The sequence below is a fragment of the Micropterus dolomieu genome, linkage group LG08 (assembly GCF_021292245.1).
Source record: "Micropterus dolomieu isolate WLL.071019.BEF.003 ecotype Adirondacks linkage group LG08, ASM2129224v1, whole genome shotgun sequence".
NCBI classification, from domain to species: Eukaryota; Metazoa; Chordata; class Actinopteri; order Centrarchiformes; family Centrarchidae; genus Micropterus; species Micropterus dolomieu.
This window is the reverse complement of record NC_060157.1, coordinates 20,243,880-20,262,807: the sequence shown is the minus strand read 5'-3', so window position 1 is coordinate 20,262,807 and position 18,928 is coordinate 20,243,880.

The window sequence follows — 18,928 nt, the reverse complement described above, 5'->3', positions numbered from 1 at the left end:
CAGGGGAAACCCCCCCCCCCCCCCCCCAGATATCTAGCACTCTGGGGAAGAGACAGAGTGGCCATTATCATTCCTCTGGGGGACAATGGCAGGCAATAGGAGGGCTTGGTGTATAGGTGTGAGAGATCAACAAAAGAACAGACAAACGTTAACTTCCTCCAGGCCATCTTACCCCCTGCTGTGAGTGACTGCTACTCTCAAAGGATTTCCATGACTGTTGATGGTTTCTTGTCTGCTGTGAATATAGGCTTATTGGCATTTTAAAGGGACAGTTCCCCCCAAAATTACAAAGAGACATGTTTTTAGCAGTATTTTGCCACGGAGGTACTTTTAGTTTTTGTTCACCAGGTTTTGTTCACATTAATACAATGGAGCTGAATCAGATTTTGTTTACGGTGCTCAGTAGTTCCAAAAAACTCTACAGCAACGTGTCATATTTCAAGCAATGTCCCAGGTACTCTGGAGAGTCCACAGACCTTACTGTGACCAATTTTCATTGGAATATTAGAAACAGTCCATATGAAGACTATGAAAATAAAGTTATGTGCATGCCCAGCAGTAAGCGAGGAAGACTTAATTTCTTAAGTCTTCCATTTTTGCCCGTCTGAACTAAAACGCTACCTGGAGTTTTAAAATGAAAAACGTTTTCGAACTTTTCCGCTGTTTTAGTCTGGACGGGAGGCGCAAATGTAGCAAAAGGTCTTCGTTTTAACACGAAAAAGCAGTAGTGTGGATGGGACCCAAGTGTGAACATGTGACAAAAATGGGAAATACCAAAAAATACCAAAAACACAATTGCAATTTCATGCAGGTGTCAGATTCTGATCCCATGTTACACTCATTTTGTCTTTGTAGATATTGTATCCCATGCAGAGCTGTAGCAAGTAGTTGATCCACAGAAAATCAAGCAACAGCCGAAAAGATAACTGATTAACAAGTTTTTAGTCAAGACATCAGATCGGATTTGGCTGCTCAATATGAAGATTTGATTATTTGTATTCATATATTTGTACATGAGTCTCAACTCACATTTAATGCCTGAGCTATACTATCAGACTTTCAGCACTTGAGGTACAAAGTGGTGTTACAAGACAGGACGGGCTGGGCCTAGCTGGTTAGCATGCTAACTTCAGTGGATGTCTCTGCAACACACTAGACTTCTTTGACACAACATCAGAACTTACTGTTATAAGTTCTGTTGATAATTTTAGTTCATCTTTAATTGTTTCAAACTCTTAAACATCTTAAATTCTTGCACATTGCACCTTTACATTTTCTGATGTTGTATAGACTAAACAACTAATCGAGAAAATAATCACCTAATTAATTTAAAATGTACACAATTTTCAGTTGCAGCCTCTAGACCTGCTGCAGAAAATGCTTTAGAAGCACATGTGTTTGTGTTGTCTGCAACTAAGCTTCTGTATGTTATCAACTAATCTATTGATTGCTTTTTGGTTGGTTTATAAAATGTCACAAAATAGTGACAATCATCCCTTACAAGATAGATAGATAGATAGATAGATAGATAGATAGATAGATAGATAGATAGATAGATAGATAGATAGATAGAGTTATTGTACATACAGGTATTGTGTTATCCGTTTGAACAGCACTTTTTTATTCGCAATGTTTTACTCCTCTAAAAAAAGAACCTGACTTGCCATCCATCTCAGAGATGAGCTCACTTCTCGAGCCCCTAGACAAGGATTTGGGGATTGGATACACCACATTATTTGGATGGTCGAAGGTCATGAATGCCTCACGGCTGCTCACATTATTCAAAATCCTTCAACCTTGGTTTCCATCCTTCTGCTTCAGTCAGACACTCTGCCAGTATGGACAGAGGGTGGATACACTGGGGGTTGCATACTCAGATACTGTCTGTGTCGGAATCATGTTGTTGGAGACATTACTGTGGGCTCCAATCATGGTGGGTGGTTGGCAGCAGACGGAGCATGAAAAAGACTTTGCTATCACAGGAATCAAAGTGGTCGTGACCATTTAACGCAACCGTTCCTTAAACTTCTCTTTCCTGTCTCGTGTCTGCAGCTTGTGTCATTATACTGCAGAGTTTTGGTTTTCCCTTCTCAGCTACCAGACTATGTGGACAGTCCATTATGTGTTCCACTTTTCTTATAATAGGCACAGATTTTACTGGACATACTTGCTCAGAAGGTAATTGTTTGGAGAGCCCAAATCTTTTTATAATGACTTTCTTCAATTTGTGATTTTATATTAATGATGTGTACAATAATTTGTTTATCGGTGTCTTTTTTACTTTTGAGATGTGCCAGTTTTTATTTGGCCCAAGGGAAGGGTGAGAAAGAAAATTAATTTCAGGAGTACAGCTCTTCATGCCAATTAGGCTTCATTTTAATTCACTCTCTACTTCTTTATCTGATAATCAAAAATATATTCCGTGAAACCTGAATGTGTGTCACCTCATAAATTGCTAGGCCTCAATTTTCAGTGAACATTTTTGTTGAAAGATTAATTTTATACACAGCGAGACATCTTTTTTCTGCTTCAGTATGGATGTCTCCTGGACTTTGCTCATGAATACATTTTTAAAATCCTTGGCTGGGGGAAATTAAAGCTCACTTTCGAAGTTCCGGATGTTATCAAGTTCTTTCACAGGAAATTCTTAAGCCAGTGGGTCTGTACGTGCAGGAGCCTGGCAACAACTCATGCAGGGAACTGAACCCATGCACCTTTAAGCTGCCTTTGCTGTCTAATTCATACATTCTCCACAGGGAACATTTAAAACTTACCCACTGTGATTGAATCCCTTCCACTTAAGTTGCTCTCATTTATCTTACAGCTTCAATTGTTGCTCACAGCCATTTATTAACTGCTGGCTCTTCCTCCATGTGCACACACTCTCACTATGAATGTCCTGAAAATGCCCTGTCAAATTGTCTTTTTTTAAACTGAAGCCACCCTCATTCATCAGAGGCTATGTTACAGTTCCTGGCAGTACTGCAGGCAGGTTTTGCAGTTCACCTCATAAGAAAAGAAATCAGTTTGTTTTTTTAATTTCCACATTTGATGCTAAGCAGAATCCTGCTTGTCTATTTAGGTTTATGAACAAAAAAGCTGTTTAGGGAATTGTTTTCTGATGTAGTCTGACAGCAGTGATCTATATTTCATACCTGCTTTATTCACTTTCTTGTCAAGGCACTTTTAGAAAAAAATACACTCCCCCCGAAGCCATTCTATTATGCAACTCTTTAGCTTATGAAGTAGCCTCTGGGCATTCGATGGCCCTCTTGATTGTCAATAGCCAACGGTGTAGCTGTCTCTCAGGCCCCATTGTTACTGACAGGACACTAAAACACATGGCAGGAGTTACTGGGAATCTGACAGACGGAGGCTTGAAAACCTCACAGATTACTTCAGTCCTCTCTATAGGGCTCAAGGACCCTGCAGATTAAGCTTTCAGTCCACACCTTCAGCCACATCCATATTCATGAGAGCCATATCTTAGTCTTATCACTGATATCAGATGTCAAACATGATTGATTTAATTTGCATTCATTATGTCCACCTTAACCAGAATTTAAAATCCGAATTCATTAATAAATGTCCCTATTTGCCAACCGTGAGTGGCAGATTCCTACAGATGGGCATCAGGTTGCTCAGAGGAGCATGAGTACCATGTTTTTGATGTTCTTGTTTTAAGACCTTGACACCTGACCCCCACAGAAGGTCACCTCTGACATGCAATGAGGAGGGTTCATGCTGTGGGTCAAGCTGGTGTCAAACTCTCACCTCCTTGACTATATTGCCTCAGAGTTTAGGGAGGGGGCACTGATATGGTATGATATATGTCACAATGAGGTAGGCAGGGTCCTTTGGCTCCCCAGTGACTCCAATTTTGAACACTGAAAATTAGGGCCCGGCGAATGGCAGCTGATGAATATAGATATGTTGGACATGTGAAGTTGTTGCGTTCAATGAAGTTTATTGAGAAAAGTGTGTAGATATACAGTACTGTTGTCCAGTGATTTCCAACCAGAGGTACTTACCCCAGGGGGATACAAAATGGAAATTTATGGAAAGATATATCCACATATTGAACTGTAAAACCAACACTTCATAAATATTGTGACAGTGTGAAAATGTGTTAGCAAGCGAGCAGAGCAGTCTAAATCTTTAGCTAAAAGTGTTAACTGTAACTTGAAAAAGATAGTTAAAAGTAATGGATAAAATTTGATATAGTCAGCTAAAAGTAATGGATAAATAGTTGATAGTTAGCTAAGGTAATAATAATAATAATAATATAGACAATATATGTCTATATTGTTTTGTTCATAGTGTGTATATTAGTGTTGTCTACTCTGTAGTTTGTGTCTGATTTTATTTTATTATATTATTATTTTATTATTGTATAAGTAAGCACATCGTGAGCAATGTACAATCCTGAGTCAAATTCCTCGTATGTGTATACATACCTGGCAATAAAACTGATTCTGATTCTGATGAAAAGAAATAGTTAGCTAAAAGGAATGGATAAATGGTTGAAATAAAAGAAATGGATAAACTTGAAATAGTAGCTAAAAGCATTGGGAAAATGGTGAAAATGCTAATAGTATTGGATACATGTTTAAATATATAGCAGCAATTGATGCATTTTTGTATTATAATGGTCTTAAAAAAGCCAAGTCGATTTAAATAAACCCATTTGGAACGTGAGGGGTGGTGTTAAAGGGGTACAATCAGATTGGGAACAACTGCTGGGGACAATCAGATTGGGAACAACTGCTGGAGACATCACATCTCTCAGTTAATCCATCTCCCATTTTTATTGAACAAACATATTACTTTACAGACACACATAAAAAAACGTGCATGTGTACACCCACACACCGGATAAAGCTAATAATACAGACGCAGACCCAAGACACATTGCCCACCCGATGTAACAACCCCCAAGTTGAGACATCTGTGATTAAAATCTGCGTCCCTGTGTATGGGAAAACCGGCTGTCCAGACAGCGAAGTGAGCGGTCTGCTCCCTCATTACCCTTGAAGGGGCTCATATGGTGAGTGGGTGATATTAAAGTGGAGGAGGTTAAAAATGGCTTGGAGCCAATGTGTACTCGTCTCTGACCGAGTGTGCCGCGCAGCTGGGAGAATGCTGACCCAAATGCTGAAACTGGTCTCAACGATGATAAGATCACAAATCATATCCAAGCAAAATCTAATTCAAACCAGGAGGTACATCACTTGAGGGATTAACTTGAGTGTTTATGTAAGGGTTAAATGCTGTTTTGTCCAAATTTCTTCCTCCAAACTTAATCTGAGAAGTATTCCCTTCTGCCCATAGTGGATTCAGTTAGGTCTAATGATGGTTATTTGTTCTCTTCCTCCTTGAAACAGCGTCTGATCCCCTCCTGCGATAGCTGGAGATTAGTGAAAACTGACCTCTGAGTTCACACTCATATGCACACTTGCAAACCTGGTGTACGTTAAAGGAGTAAATCACACCGACATATCAGGGTCTCCGCAGACAGCTTGGCTATACTGTGGCCGGGTCGCATTATAGCATTTATATCATGTTCCCTAGCTGCTCATCATTATGTTGTTAGCCTGCCATTTACCGAGATAAGTGTTTATTAACTGGCCAGGTCAGCGCCACAGACAGGGAGCAATAGGAATACCCCTGGTCACGCTTAGTTCATGATCCCCCCGTCGCCAAAAGCTAGAGCAACCGGATATGACTTTGAGCTTTGATAAAATTTGACATATGATCTTCAGGCTTGTCTTGTGTGATAAGCCAAGCTTATCAGAATCATCACATCAGTGCTGTGTGATGCTCAGGGGTGGAAAGCTTCTCCTAATGCATCCATTTGGTTAATTATGTTCATTCATTATAGATTCTGTTGAGCTTGGCCTTTTCCTTACAAAAGTCTGACTCTTGTCCAAGTTAAACAGCTAGTGGTGCACTTACTGATTACACTGGGTGCCTAAATGCACCATGGGGTATTTGCTTGACAAAGTTAATTTATTTGATAGTTTAAAAATGCTGCACAACATAAATACAACAAACACAAATTGTAGCTCCTGATAAGAACATAAACATTCAATTGCGCAGTGGCTAGGCTTACATGTTCCAAGCTCTCTTCATAATATCAGGCTAATTACTATACTCACTGATCAACTAGAGTTGTTGGAAGATTATTCAATTTATCATTCCTTTAAACCGAAAAAATGAAAATTTAATACATTTCCAATAATGTAAGAAGATATTACATTATTGGTAAAATGTTATTACTGAACAGTATCAGTCAGCACATCTTACTGAATTATTGGTGAAGTTATTACATTATTGGGTTTTCAAGTTGAAGTTAAATGCAACTTTTATTGCATTTTCAGGAAATGATTACATTATTGGGTGCTACAAGGACTAATTCATTGTTGGTTTTGGTGTTTTCATGGGATTACTTAAAATCAAAACACATCACAGAACTCTTACGCAGAACACAAAGCTTTATTCACCAAACATTTTCAGCTATCTTGCCTTCAACAGGGTGGTGTCTCAGGCTGTTTCCGGTTTCCTAATAATTCATTGATCCATCATGTGACCAATAAACTAAGATGGACTTATACAGAAGCTTACACTGGTCGGCACCTTGCTGTGTGTGCATTCTCACAAATTCATGGGATTTATTGACTCTAACAAAAACATAGAATATCACCAGCCTTATCCTTAAATCAGTGGAAAGTGGTTTCATAAATGCACTGGAAGAAATGGTCACATTCAATATGTTTGTGTAATAAACATGTTGAATGGCAAAGATCCTATTTTAAAGATAACTATAAAAAAGGTCGCAATCAGTATGTGCTAGCTGACAGATGCATGCTACTGTATGTATTATTCAGCAATTTCTGTACATCACCGACACACGTCAACCCAGAACTCATTCAGTATATACATCATGTGGGCATTCATACAGCAGGATGAACGTTTTGCATAAATAAATCCCATGGTACATTCGTGCTGGCATCCCATGTGACCTCACGTGATGAGGAAGCAGGAGATTTTGGCTGCTGCATGTTAAAGGACTCTCTTTCTCTCTCTATGTTTCCACATGACCTTTTAATTATTGATTTTCAACTCGCTAGGCCTCATCCCTCCTCTCTGCTCTGCTCCTCTCCTCTCCTCTCCTCTCCTCTCCTCTCCTCTTCTCTCCTCGCCGCTCACTCTCATATTCATCTTTCTGGCTCATTTTCTTCCAACACAAAATCACTCACAACAGCTGCACGCACCATTGCAGATGCATTTATGAGCACACACACACTTCTTCTCGTCTTTTTTCTCCTACTCGCTTCTCCCTCCTCCGTTTCTCACTGACTTGTCTCCATATTAAAATGCGTAGCTGCTGGCCACTAGCTGCAGTGTCAGCAGGGGGGAATGGGGAAGGTAATTCATACCCGGCTGTCAGCCGGGCTGGAGGTGAGCGAGCACACCTCTTCCCTGAGGAGACAGCCAGAAATGAGCCCAGCAGTGGAGCTCAGAGGCATCAATAATCTAGCGCCCCTGCCTGCACTAACGACAGCCTCACACAGTCTCATTAAACAATGCTCGTCATGCTGCCATATTTGTACAGTTGGAGCTCAGATTATGAATGTGAGACCTCTTTATGTGTGTCTTCCCCTCAACAGCAAACCCCCGCAGTTATAGGTGTGAATGAATAATATTATTTGGTCAAATTTCACTGCGGAGATGATGCAAGAGCCCTCTTGAGGAGATGCGATTCCTGCTCAGGGATGTCAGTTTGTGGAAAGCCCTCAACGTGTTTACACCCACCAGAGGTTTGGGTATATTTTCCACAGAGTACCTACCCAGCCCTGTGGAATGCTACTGTAAATAGGCTGTCACCAGTTTTATTTGGGCTCTATTAGGAAACTTAGGAGCACACACACACACACACACACACACACACATACACACACACAGAAAAATACAGCTACACTCCCAGTGACAAGAACAAAAACACACAGACAAATATACACCAATAAGTGCACAAATACGAATCCACAGACGTGCACATAATGCGCATACCACTCTCTCAAAAAACCTCTTCAAGTCTTTTAATTGGTTTTGGAAATTGTTTATATGAACCCCAAACCTGTAATTGGTTTTCAACCACCAGAGGAGCTGGAGCTGTGATTAGAAACAACACAATTAGAATAAAATAGTTTTCACCACTGAGTGACAATATACACACATGTTAAAACACAAAAGGAAATACATAACCAAACACACCTTTGTCGACAACATCCATTCTCTAATTTGTAATCCCTGACTTGAAGCATGCTCTAATTCTAACCTTAACCCTTTTGTTGGGAGAGGTGGTCAAATACAATGCCCTCACTTTGTCATATTCATGCAGGAACACAAACTAGCAAGTGCTCATGCATGCCACGCCACTGCCAGGAGACTGACACAGTTCAAAATAGGCATTTACATACACCCACTCCCCAAAATGGCTCCCAGCTCCATTCCTCCTCTCTGATTGCCCCCAGGATAATTCTGTCCAGGGTATTCTAGGAATCTGTCTCAGGATAAGATAATCCAGGGACAGCTGCTCTCTAATTTTAAGTGAATGCCCCGTGGATACGGGTGTCACAGAGAGAGCTGAGGTTCAGTGGATGCTCAAGTTGGTTAAAAAAGCTGCATGTTGCACGTGCAGGGCAGAATCTCATTTCACTGGCTTCTGTCACACACTATTCTCGATAGCCCCGAGGAGGTCAAGACCTGATCTCAGGGCGGAGAGTGAACCAACAGTCAACTCATGATTCACTTAGAGAATTTCATCTATTGTTGCCATGGCAACAGCACCTGCAGACGGATGAAAGCACACACAGTGACACTTCAGAAACACCCCCTTTGTGTCGTGAGCACATGATTGAAGGGTGTGTGTGTGTGTGTGTGTGTGTGTGTGTGTGTGTGTGTGTGTGTGTGTTTTAAAGTAATTGTCAAATGAGAAAATATATAGTTTAGACAGTATGCCAATAAAGAAACCCTTGTTTTTGAGCGTTTGTATGTGGTTGTTTATTCACATGCCAATCCTGCAGATAATTAGCTGGTAAAATAGTCATCAGTCAATAATATCTGCATCATCATCTGATGATAACAGGTGCAGCTGGTTAGACCTGCTGCTGTGTCCGTCATCAATTATACTGTTGCATAAGATCCAGTTCATTATTGTGCATCAGCATCAGCCTATTGATGTACTGAAATGCTTTGGCAGAGTTGGTTCTCTTCCATTCATGCCAATAAAGCTTTCAGGGATTAGTATTGACATATGCATTTGCAAATTCTTATGTGGAGGTCATGCAGGGCGTCGTAAGGAGGAGCTCCAAAGGCTGGTGTGCAAGTCCTCGTGTCTGCAAACAGCCACCATGCTTAAGGGTTTCTTTAAACAAGAAACTGTAGGGTGCTGTTTTGTAGATGACCCTGACCTCTGGTGCCTGTGGTGGAGGGCAAATGGAAAAGGGATGATGATATCAGCAAGAGCTCAAAAGTAAAACTGTGTTTGTGACCAGAGTAAGGGGCAGATATAAAAGTATATTTTTTATCATGTCACACGCCTACAGGAGGTTGACACAGCAAAATGTTGTTGATGCTTTGACAGAGCAGTCAACAAAATGGTCATTTCGGAGGCTGTAGTTTGTGGTGTTGTCGTGATTAGAATAACATTAATTTGTACAGTTGTTCCTGTTATTTTGTCCATCCTTGACATGTGTAGTTGGATAGAAAGAAAGCAGTAGCCATGGCTACAGCCAGTCGCAGTGCTGCTAATAACAATAGCTAAACGCGCCCCCCATCCCCTCATGACGGGGGACTCAACTGAAGTTACTGTCACTGGAGAGACTGGCTTCTTTTCCTCTTCGTCTGTGAATTTCTCTTAATTACTCACCATCAGTGAAAAATGTTGAGTCTGGATAGAAGAGCTTGTTAACCGTCTTATGAGATCCAACAAAACCTGATGTACTGTAGTTACAGTATAAAAAAAACCCATATCAATGTAAGCAATGTAATGTGACCATTTACAGTGGTTTGTCCTTTAATTTGAAAAGTTTTACTTTAAAAAGTTTGTGGGTGGTGCAGGCACCAGTGTCACGTTGTGCTAACATAATGCTCATAACATGCTCACAATCCCACAATCTTTTACCAACTGAATAATGAGGGCAACTGCCCCGGCTCCCCAAAGACCCCAGGATTATCAATCTGTGTGGCACTGACCATGTAATAATTTGATTAATTGCACGTTTGTTTAGCATCACTAAAGCACAATATGAACTGAAATGATCACAAATTTTACCTAATTGCTAAGTTGTATCTTACAGATTGGCCCTCAATGAAATTCTAGTGTTGATACCTTCATTATTTTAGTTGCTATTATGCTTCCACGGTGCAAGGCAAAATCTAATGCTCAGGGCCTGGTTATGAGGGTGGAGAAAATTTCATTGAGGCTGTCAGTGTTTGTTCCAGACACAATCGTGGTTTACATTTTAGCCAATTCCACTAATCACTTCTTCCTCCTCAATTCACTGCAGATTGACGTGACCCCTGGGCAGAACAAGGTCAGTTATATTTCCTCAGCAGTGCCTGTCAGCATTGTCTGCTCTGTCTGCACAGTGAGCCAACAGTTACAATGTCAGAGCAGACCGTAGCAGTGGTGTGATGGATGTCGACTCCCGCCGAGAACGCTGAGTCATTTTACGCATTCCCAGCATTAAGAGGGATGCTGCATTGGCTTCACTGCTCCAATTATTTATCTGGGGGTCAAAGTCCATAAAAAGCTCGGCTACAACTGAGACCGGTTATCCTGGTTTTTAATGTCTGATCTGGTGGTGTGAGGCACTTGAATCAACAGTTCATCCCTATTATAACCACAGTTTCAGTTGGGAAAAGGAGTCATACAAATACAGATTTGTCTGCCTCTTAAAATATATTGAAGAGTTTATGTTTTTGGTTTACAGACTCCATCATCGTTGGAAAGAAAACAGAGTAATAAATGCGGCTTTGAACTTGAGAGTTTGGAGTCTGTTTCATTAATCAATGCCAGGGCTGGTGCCAGCTGTGCATCTTTCTTTTCCCTCCCCAACCTCCTCAGGGAAGAATTTTATCGCTTTAAGGTTCAGCTTTTTAAGATTCCTCCCGCACTGGGTGAATTCAAATGAGAAAGCAAGTTTGGAGAATGTTTCTCAGTTGGCTGATAAATGCTTCAGCTTAAAAAAAGGACAAAAACTTTACCAAAATGAGACAAAGAATTTGTATTATGCTTTCCTATTGAGATTTCATGTTTGAGACACCATTGCAGTTGGCTGCAGCACTTGTGTTATTGTTGTAGTTGGATCTTCTCTAAACACTGTCTAAGTATATGCTGCCCCTGCAGCAACAGCAGTCACTCATGCTTATTTCAGTCAACATAATGCGGGCACAGCCAGAATCTGTTTATTATGACAGCTAGTTATAGTACAGGCCTCTCTGGATATTTTGAGACTAGAGCAGAAACTTGTGTCTATATTCATAAACAGCAATTACATTTATAAGATTTGGAGACATTTCCAGAACACCCGGATTTGTATTTTCAGCACCTGTCAAATCATGCTATCAGAATTGAATCACAGAGAAGTTTACACATAGGAGATGGAAAATATAATAATATTTTATTAAGAAATATTAGATCTTTTCAAATCTAACTGTCCCTAACCTCACAAGTTTTAGATTTACTGTTGCTAAGGTAGTACGATTCAAAGGAGACTGGACACTAATGAATTCTCTGATTTCGGTGTCATATGTTAAAAACAGAGATGACATCTCCATACATTTAGCCTACACACTGTATCAGGTACAGGAAATAAAATCTCACACAGCGAAAGCGATGGAGTGGGAATCCTGGAGGTGGACAGGTATGTTGATCCTGAGAGTGTATTGTGGAAAATAAGCTTCTGTCAAAGCAATATCACAGCTAGAAAGAACTCAAGCAGATGGCTGGAGTCGGTACGCCTTCAGGGGAGCAGTGTGCCATAACAGTCAGATGGGAAACAGAGTGGAAGCCACAGATCTTTGATGCAATGAATACTTGCGGTCAGTGGTTGATGGGTTTAAAATGGGATGCATGCTTTTTTTTTTAGTTTCACAAAATGAGATGACTGGTAACACAGGTGGTCCACAGAGAAAACTCACGACCCCACAGCATCTAAACCAACATATGGCCCGAATTTGGAGTGACCAGGTGCAGTAGGAATCTGATGCCGCATTGAAAAGGTCATAACTAAGAGGGTCTGTTGCACTGTTGAGTTTCAGACCACACTGTCAGGTCAGCAAAACAAAATATACTTTGTCTAATTGTACCTTTAAAAATGGACAACAGGTCCTGAAAGTGTATATGTATGTGTTTGAGGCAGATATTGGTGGTGAGAATTCCTCCCTCTAGTGTCACAGTTGCTGAGTGGTCACCTGCAACCAAACCCTCGCTAATAATACAGGGAGATTATCAGTTCTTCATGTTGACCTCTTTAACTCCATTGACCTGCCAGGGTCAACCATTACAAACTCAAGCTGTGCAGCCAAACATTGTTCACACACTCCAAACTTTTAAATTCTAGCAGAGATCCCAAAGATTCCAAAGTCACCAAACATGTCAGGTTGAGTTGTAAGGAAATGTGTATAAAATTATGCATCTATGATATCCAGCCAAATCCATCCAAAAAAGATCAATTAAAAGCTGGAAAAAGTTGATACAGAACATACATGATATAGTTTGACTGTGTGGAAGATGACTATTTTTCCAACCTTTAAGGTTAGGAGGAAATGAAAGTGCAAACTGGATGTGGAGGTGTCAAATGTTGAACTATAAGGTGGTTTCAAAGTGGTGGGCTTTGTGACAAGGCTTGCATGCTTAGAAGTGCACAATGACAATGCTAACATGATAATAAAGTTTAATGTTTTGCCTGTTCACCATGTTAGCATTACGGAGTCCGCGAGGTGTCAATAAGGAAATTTTAAAAAACTAATTTGTGTTTTGGAGTACAGTGGAGGCTGATGAGAATGTCATTAGTTTTTCATGGTATTTGGTCATAAACCAATGTATTGGACAAGATAAAATTCTGACCTGATGATGGCGATAGAGGAATCACCAAAGTTATTAGAATGCATCCAGAGGGGACCACAAATATCTGTGCCAACTTTATAATAATTCATCCAGTTGTTGTTGAGGTACAAATGTAAACCTCATGGTGGCACCAGAGGAAAAGTCAGGGTAACACCAAAGCCAGCAGGGTTCACATTCTGGGGAGCATGAATGCCTGTACAAAATTTCATGGTAATCCATCCTATCATTGTTGAGATATTTTAGTGTAGACCAAAGTGGTGGACAAACATTGCCATCCCTGGAGCCCTGGCACGGCTGAAAAACAAATAACACAAAATAAAACATATTTCAGGATTTCTTAGGCTCCGTAGTCTGCCATGCTGCAATCAGACTGAGTTAAAACAACATCCTGTAGTATTTTTGTCTTAAAATAACATCTTCAAAATCATTTTGATAGTACAGTCTGTCATTGCCACTTCAGGGCCCAGCGCACTTGGTATAGCACTATATGAAGGTTTAGCTGCTAGCTATAAACCTCGAGTTGACATTATAGCAAACTTCTAGATTATACACTTGGACACTGGTAACAGTATTGTATGGTCTTGTGTCAGTTGCTGTTTAGCTTTGTTGGCTAGCTTGCCGTCCAAGTTTCAAGTAACATGTAACTTTTCTACCATAAAATACAGCTGATGGAGAGTGGGCAACATAACCGGGCATAGCAGCCTATATACGTAACATTAGCTAATGATAGAGGCAAAGAGACCAAAGAGGGCGTTGATGTAGGAAGGTAAGACGCAAAAAAGAGTGACCAAGCAAGAGGCTCCCAGATGTTGGCGAAAGCTTTGTGAAATAAAAGCCTGCAACACAGATGCCGAGCTGATCTTCTTTCTGTTGGACTAGTAAGTGATATTAGCTAGTTTGCTATGCCTTGTATTTTTGCTTGATGTTTGGATTTGCTAATTTTTGACCATAAGTAATGTAATCAAAACAAATGCACATGTAGATGTCCTTATTTACGAATTACTCTCTGAAACAGTGGGGGTGCCAAATTGCACAAAAACCTAAATCTTACATAATGTCACTTTAAAGTATACAGAGCCTGGGACAGTATCATTCATCTGTCATTAGACTCCTTTATTTTCTTCGTAAAAATATACATTCATGTATATAACTATAGTCAGTGAACTCTTTTAAGTCCCTTCTTAAAACATACTTTTATAGGAGAGCCTTTCCTGATCTTATTTGACTTTATTTTATCCCTTTTATTTTATTGTATTTTACTAATTTTATATTAATTTTTCATGCGCTTATCTTGTTTTTTTGTATTATTCTTTACACTTGTTAAAGCACTTTGTAAATTGTTTTTGAAAAGTGCTCTACAAATAAGGATTATTATTATTATTATTATTATTGTAAAAATGTGCCAAAGCAAAAGACAGATCATAGCTGTCAACGATGAGCGTTTCATAAAGTGAAGTTTTCTCTCTGTGAAGAGTTCTTTAGACGCTACAAGTTGGAGGAACTGAGGGGAAATCAGTTAGTCATGAGGTTTTCGGGAGGACTAGAGTGTATCTGCAGAGCTTTGTGTAGGGCTGTGAGTGGTAGTGCATTGCTGCATTACTCCACAGCAGGCGCCCTCCCTGCCTGCATGCTTCTCCCTCCTCTTCTCTGGATTCCTCTTGGCTTTGCTTAATAATGTTGAGTCATAAGGTGGGAGGGAGAGTCACCTCCCTCGCTCCTGGAGCTGCTGCACGCTCGCTTTTTGCTTTGAAGATGAAAGGTGGAGTTGATCGCTGTAAAGTTATATCCTTCCTCTCAAATTTATGGGGTGGAGTTATTTTAGCACCGGATCAGGAGAGTCATGTGGTTTCAAACTTTCTTAAATAAGGCCTCCCTTCATGTTATGTTGATTTTAAACTGTCTAGATTTTTTAAATACCGAGGTCAGGAGTCCAAGCCTCGATTCTCCCAGAAAAATGTGGCTATGTACCAGAAATAAAGTCTGAAAATGTTTTAATTACTTAGATTTCATTTATTAATGTTCAGTTATTTTGTCTGTAAACATGAGGGTTCCTATCATATGAAAACCACATAAGACATCAGCTTTTCATTAGCTGTGAAATGCCTTTTTTTCATCTTTGTGAGAATACATTTTTCACATAATCCAGTGACTTGTGTCACAAGTGTTTAATTAGCCTAAGAAATTTATTTTTTCTCTGAAAAATTCAAAATCACCAATGTTTATATATCAATGTAGCATATAACCTGCCCCCATGTTCATAAAACCCCCAAATTCCTAAAAAATATATATACAGAGGACATGACCTCAGTGCCATCACAGAGAAAGATGCAAAAACAAAAGACCAAGACAAAATGCTAAACTGTTCTAATTGAGTACGGGATACAAACCCTACAGCAGTTCTACCATAATTTAGAAAGAAAGTTGCCATTTTATCTTGAATTTCTCAGTGGAACTGTGAAGTATAAACCTGCAGCACAACCTGAGCGTGTCTCTACATCACATCTCTGTCTGGCCAGGAGGTTGCATACGTAACTGACCTGTATTGAACTCCTTTTATAGAACGATTCTCTTCTGAATTGGTAAATATTGCAATCAGTAGATCAAAAATGTCTGATAAGGTTTTTCAAGTGTTGCATGTTAAGCACACTGAAGTCACACTGAAACTACCTGGTTCCTGTGTGCACTCGGTAAACATGGATGATGCACAAAGACTGAGTTGGCTATTTACATACAAAACATTTAAATTAGCCAGATTACATGAGAAAAAAAAAACCTTTATAAGGAAAAACTGTAGGCTTGTAGCATTTTCTTTTCTTTCTCTTGATATTGATATATTTGTGTGCAATTAATTAGAACATTTTCACACAAACATTTTTATTTGAAAGCCTATAGAAGTACATACTATATTGCAGTTTCCTATGTTTTACCTGAAGATACATGCCATATTTAGTTGTTTGATGAATAGGGGTGTGGGTCAAATGTTTGGCATGAAATAGAAACAAAACTTACAAACATAAAAAATGCAGAAAATAAAAAAAGCTATGGCCTTCACATTCACTAGACCTTAATTCAACTGAACAGCTATAGGATATTTTGGAGCGACGTGTTAGATAGCGCTCTCCCCCACCATCATCAGAACAACAAATGAGGGAAAATCTTTTTATATCCCTCATCCCTCCAGTTGAGTTCAAAAGACTTGTAGAGTCTATGTGGAAGGGCACTAAAGCTTTTCTGGCAACTCAGAGTGGACAAACATCTTTCAGACCCATCTGTGAAGGGATTGGCCAGTTTATCTTGGCTATTCAGAGATCATTGAGTACTTAGTATTTGTTTGTTTTCTAACTGCTGTGCAATGAGCTGCTCTTAAGATGATTACTGCTGTCAGACAGTGTGTGTGAATTTTTTTAGATGGCTTAACCACAGCCTTACATGCACTTTTCTTTGCGCATAAATGTCCTGCCGTCCATTCTGAGTCACGGTGACTTTAAGAATTTCAGCCTTGCTCCTCACATGTGTGATTTCCTTTTTGTTTGTTTGGGTTTCATTTAACCAACATTCAAGTCAGGAGCTTTGACTGTACATTGCCTGTATTTAGCAAAGGAAAACCATTTGAAATTGACTGTATTTGTGTGTCTGTGTGTGTTCATTCTGTGATGGACTGATCATCCATCCATTGAGTTTCCCTGCTTTCCCAATGACTGATGGCATAGACTCCATCCAACATGATTCTAAATTTTAAATGCGTAAAAGTATTATATCTTAATGCCGCTGTCCCTTGCCATGACCTACTGTAACATTTGCAAATCCTCTACAAGTTTATTAAAGAACAATCACACAATTAACACCGTATAAAGGTTAATCTTTGTAGTTCATGATCTGCTGCCCACAATCTCAATCTGAAAACAGAAATATGTAAACTATGTTACAACATGGCCAAACGCTATCTGGAAAAACTGGGGAATAGTATCACAATATCTATAGATTTTTCTCAAACCACTCAGAATAATCACTGCTGTTCATCCATATGTGCGGACTTATGTATGCCCAAATACGGCTAAATACACTGCTTATGTGTAATGCTGTCACATAAGGTCCTAAGCTCTGTGGGAATTTATTTATGTTCTGCCAAAATTTGACAGTTCCTATAGATATTTTTGATACTTTTTTTTCTTTTTACAGCCATGGCTTCAGCCTAAAGGGAAGGTGCATTTTGACACACAAAAGATAAATCTTGGAAGGGGAACCCAAACTAGGCACATGTTGAACAACCAGCCTTGACTTCCAAAACACTTATCAAAAGTGACCACATTTCACCCTGTTGTTCTTAAACAGATGTCCTCAGTGTGTGGACACTCAGCATACTGTCCAGGCGCGCACACACACACACACACACACACACCCAAGCTGTTGTATAACGTGATGTGATAGTGCTGGTGACAGTTATCGGCTGGCTGGTGCACAGGCGGGCTGCTGTGGGTCTGATCTGCCTGACATCGGATAAACACAACGTCAAGGCTCACGTGTACAGTGAGAGGGGGAGCTTATGTGGTTGAAAGGAGAAATGTGCTGCTCTCACATGCTGCACTTTGTCTACATTTCAGGCAGCAGCAGGCAATTGTGTCCACTGAAGACTGCACTGGACACAATTGTTCCTCCATGTGTCTCAGAGCTTGTGTTAAAAAAAGAAGAAAATTGTAATGGATGTGGAATGGAATTGTTATGGATGTTCACAAACTCATCAGGTCTTTCAAAAGAAATCTGTTTTTGCGTGACGAGGAGGACGGCTTTCACACAACTGTGGCGTAAATAAATGATGCTTCGACACATTTGCAATCATCATGTGAGCTTGAGCTTGAATACTCAGCAGCAGCCAAAACAATTGTTCAACTTGTTCTAGTGAGATACTGAAGTTTTAATGTCAGTAAATGACAGCTACAGTCTGAAGTGGCACATGAACACTGGAAAAAAAATGAAAAAAAATAAACTGCCAACAGCTGGCGTGTTATTCCCAGAGCTCGCTGCGTCTAAATTGCAGGATTCTAATGCATCTGTGAAAGACGGCATGGGAACAGCGAACAGATGCTCATCATTAGCAGAGGAATAACATGGAGCCCCATTTCCAAGTTGATGACCAGACAGCACCCAATTGAAACATCTGCCTGAACACCCGACAGGAAAATGCACGAGGCTGTGGCTAGTTAGGGTTAAGTAAAAAGCCTGTGTTTTAATATGACAAGTAAATTTACAGTACTTAAGAGTACCACAACATGAAGTGCCACTGCCATTACAGACAGCCTTTGTGGAGCTGAAAGGCAAATGTAAACTTTGAATGTAATGCGAATGTACGAGAACCAACATGTACATTTACTATAATTCGGAGATCTTTTTTGGGCCTATAGACATTCTCAGAATTCAATAGGACTCAGCAACTGATGAAGACAGTGGAATATATTTGTAAGCTTCAGAACAAGCGAGGAAGTGGGCCTTGAGTAGAGATTATCATTTGCAGCTTCAAAGGTCTTAAGATTTCAAATTGAATCAAATATGCTTGTCTTTGTATACAAACTACATTTTGTACTTATCAGGCTGGACAAAAGGATAAATTTGTCCTGTACATGCACATGATAAGAATAAGAAATAAATCATGACTTTACCCTTATTATGACTTTGCTGAATACTTTCTTCCCTGGGCGCCAGGCCTTATCTGAAGACAAGCAGCCATTCTGGGCTATAAGAATACGTTTCTCATCTCTGAGCTTCCTAGTTTGAAGAAGTTCAAGTAAATGTAACTCA